The following is a 4271-nucleotide window of genomic DNA, read 5'->3' as shown; positions in this document are numbered from 1 at the left end:
TGTGCCCAACCTTGTGGCTAAGATCCCTCTTTAATGTTTACTCAGAAGTAAGTCCTGTTCGGCAAAGGTCTCCTTGCAACTTTTAGCAATTATTTTCTCCTAGCAGCTCCTACCTCTAATTACTTTCAGTTGAACTCATTGTAGTGCTACTGATTAATTACCTCTTGGTTGCTGTTCTCTGTAGTGAGGAGGAAGTTAACTGCTTGGGCATTGCCAAAAAGAAGATAATAGAAGACACCAATCTGCATAACATTTCCATTTGCTAGTTTATATATATGCATACAAATTTAGAAATAGCTTAAATAGAAATGCAGTCTATCCTACCATAGCAGCTAAGACTGTGAGCCAGTGATCTGTGTGCCTGCTAGTCTGCTGGCTGGATGCTAATTATTAATGGATGATGTCAAGGCCTCGTTCTTACTGCTTAAGGTTTCTACCTTTAAATTGGCCTTGGACAGGGGAGATCTTCAAAATACAGGATTGTCTACTGCTAGCTCTTCAAAATAAGGATTGTCCTCTGTAAAGTAGGACACCAGTCCGCAGGTGGTGGTGGTGGTGGGGTTAGTTGGCTTTAATTATGTTATTTTGCAATAGATGGAAGGAAATAAGTAACTAACTTCTTTTCCTGTCGCCTTGCAAGAAATAGGAATTGATTCCTCAAAGGGCAGTTCATCTGTTCCATGCAAAACACAAAACAGTTAAAGACAGCAGGATCTTTTAATTAAAGGTCCAGTCCCACTGATCAATCTCAGTACTTTGCCAGTCCATACTGGACACAGTGGTCCTGCATTACTCTGAAAAAAGTGCCACAGATCAGGCCTGAAAGGACAAGTTGGCAACACTGAAAATGCTGGGAACATTAGCAAAAATATCAAATGACTTTTCCATGAAAAGCAAGCACACAAAGGATGGCAATTGTAGACTAAACTACTATTCTTGAAACCGTAATCCTGTCTTTTTTTTTAATTTGAAGCTATCCACTATTAGTTGTAGCTGACTACATCTCACAAACTATGTACTTTAACTGCTTGATTAGCAAAGCTGGTTTGAATCAACATTTTAGTATCAACTAGTATCAACTAAAGTATTCAATGGAGGCAATGTTAACTTCAGACTCCCTTCTGAATCTCTGTCACTTCTCCTGCCGTTATCTGATTTTAATTTTTTCAAAGTAGATATTTCTTTTCCATAGTAACTCAGTTAAAAGAGTGCATTGGCATGGGGGAGTTTTGTGGCCAGTGCAAATATAATGTAATTTCCCCTCCAAAATTTTTAAGCATTAAGCACAACAAAAAGTACATTCAGACCATGCACATTTGCACATAATGCATAGGGACAGCAGTGAAATACTTCAATAAGAAACATTTTTGGAATGACAAGAAATAACACAGCTCTCTTACGAGAGCTTGTTTATGAGAAATGGACATTACTGAATTTTATGTCCCAGATTGAATGCCTTAAGCAACTGAAGTTACAGTATGTCATGAGGTTAATGTACAAATCCAGTCTACACTGGCACCGGAATAAAACCTGGTCTTTTCACTATAGCCACTGAAAAGTGTAGAACATATGTTTGTCCTCTGCCTTCCCTATATGCTGCTGCAGGGAAGGACCTCTTTCCTGTCACTTCCTTTTACCTTCTTAATTCTAATGAGAAATGGCTCCCAAGAAAAAGATTATGATTTCCAGCTCTGGAAACTCTCTATTAAGTACTGCCTGGAAGGGAGCCGGGAAGACTAGAACACAAGAATAGTATTTCTTCTCTTACTGTCTATCTGAATGTATCGCCTTCTGAGCTAACTCCTGAATTTTGCAAAAGTTGTTGTATCCTGGAATATCTTAACTAGCCCTCTTTGCAAGGACTAACCCAAAGTCTAATCTATACATATGCTGCATGAAGTTTGTTGGTTTGTACCCATTTACATTGCATCATGTACATTAGTTATATTGAAACAAAGGATGATGAAAAGGCAAAGAAAAAAAATGGTTGGTTGAAGAATTGCTGTCCCCTAACACTTTAACAAAGCCCAGTCCAGAATACATCTCTTATCTAAGACTTGGGTCTATATAGTCTGATTGTTATCTCTTGCTGGGTTTTGAAAAATGAAACTTTCCACGTTCTAAATCCTGCAACGGGTTACAAATTCTGCAGTGAACAAGCAACTTTACCCAGTGCTTGGCCTGACCATGGAACCATAGGCCCAGTTTCCACGATCACAGGGTGGTTGATAAGGCATAGACTTGTTATAACCACACTGTGTGTGCTGGTCATATTCGGGGGGGGTGGGGTGCATTAGCATGATTATTCTCAGCAAGGCTGCGCCCTCTGTTGCAAGCTTGTATGGTCACATGACATGGGAGTCATGCTGCTGCTGCTGTCAATTCCCCCTCTGTATGAAGTAGGAATAAACTGCAGCAACTTAATTGCCCTGCCATGATTGTGCAAACAGGTCACCTGAGTTACAGAGACTGATGTTCTTCTGCTGAGGGATAAATAAGTCTTGTTATAACGGAAGAGTGAGAAAAAGCAAGTGAACTAGATGACCTTTCTTTTTCTTTTTCCTCTGAGCGACTGTTTCATAGACTATCTAGCCATGTAGTGACTAGAATTCCAGTAGAATTGACGCTAGGTGGTGGCACAATGTCTTTCTGGAAAGTTCCACATAGGGAGACTTCCTAACTTCTGTTGTCCACTTACTTGTGCCTTTCTGATATGCAGCACAATTCTGCTCTGTTTCAAGCTGAGGTTTCTGATTTCCCTAATTCTGTCCCCCTCACACACCCACAAACCGAGAGACTAGCTATACAATAAACCTGCCTGAACCCTCAAGAATGGTGTTGGTTGGCTTTTAAGGCAACTTTTGGATGTTTGAGGACTATCATTTCCAATCCTCCTATTCTTTTTACTAGCCTAAATATTCTTTTCACTAAGCCGAGTTCCACCAAGCTTTTCTCTGTAACTCTTGTGTCCTGGATCTCTAATGGTACAGATAACAGCCCAATGAATCATTTGCAACATGATACTGTCCCCATCTTCCTTGAATGCCCCAGCCCTCACTCCTCGTTTTTCTCTCTTTTGCCACTCTGCCCTTCAGTCTCATTCCCACCAGCTTTCTTCATTCTCCATTGCATTCCAATAATCTGTCCTTCTTGGAAAACGTACAGTTTTGCATACAGCTCAAATATAGTAGTACCTCAAGTAGTTCAAGTAGTACTCATAAGAATAGAACTGCCTTGCCCATTTGCTTGGGCCGCAATACATTAGACTTTCTTGTTAGGACACACACACAGTTATCAGTTTGGAAAGATGTTCAGTGGCAATCAAACCCATCAGTGTGTTGTTATGCCTTATGGCTAGTTCTGCGGAGATTGCAGTTTAAATTCCCAATTAGTCATGAAGCTCAGTAGGTATGTCTCAGCCCAACCTACCTCATAAACCAGTGCTGAGGATGAAATGGGGGGAAGAACCACATCCACCACCATTAGTTCCTTGGAGGAAAGGTAGATTAGAATACATAGCAATGTATCAAATCTGAAACACGGACCCAAGAGACAACCAGCCAGCCAGCAGATCTGCCAGGGGATTACACAAGCTACAGAAGAAGCAATTGAGAGCTGCTAGTCAAATCTGGCTGGAGTTAGAATTCTTCAGATAAGGCAATCAGTCAAGCTACATCCATGAACAAAATGCATTCATTGTGAGGACCAAGCTAAACATGACATAAATCATGTGTAAGCAATTAACAAGCACAGTTTTAAATGTTTAAATAGCTGTGCTGGGTGGGAGAAAAGAAATCCCTCTAGGCCACTGGTTTGCAACCACACTCTTTCTCTTTCTTTCTAACATACCCATCTTTCCATTATTAGCAATAAAAATGGATCCTATTCATTAGTGGGCTTATTGAGAAGTATCATAGTTTGGTACTTCTATGATGAGAGCAAGACCAGCTACAAACCAGTATAAAGATGACCTGTTTGGACACTTTAAAAGTAACTGAAGCATACAAAATGATAGAAGGAAACTGACTTTAAACAGAGACCTGATGTGCAGCTCATTTTTCCTCTCATTAATAGTTAAATTTGCAAATGTTTCACACCCCTTGCTGCTTCTCCAGTGGCTCCAGTGACATTCATTGTGACTGCTGCCATATCTGGAGCTGTTTTGGGACCATGGGAGTGAAGCATCAGAAAGACGCGAAGCTCTCCTAGCATCCTACAGCTATAAGCTTCCCTGCTCCACTCATGCGGCTTTTACTTCATGGCTGCCTGCT

Source organism: Varanus komodoensis, unplaced genomic scaffold, assembly GCF_004798865.1.
Source record: "Varanus komodoensis strain SLA01 unplaced genomic scaffold, ASM479886v1 scaffold92, whole genome shotgun sequence".
Taxonomy (NCBI): domain Eukaryota; kingdom Metazoa; phylum Chordata; class Lepidosauria; order Squamata; family Varanidae; genus Varanus; species Varanus komodoensis.
This window is presented reverse-complemented; position numbering follows the sequence as displayed.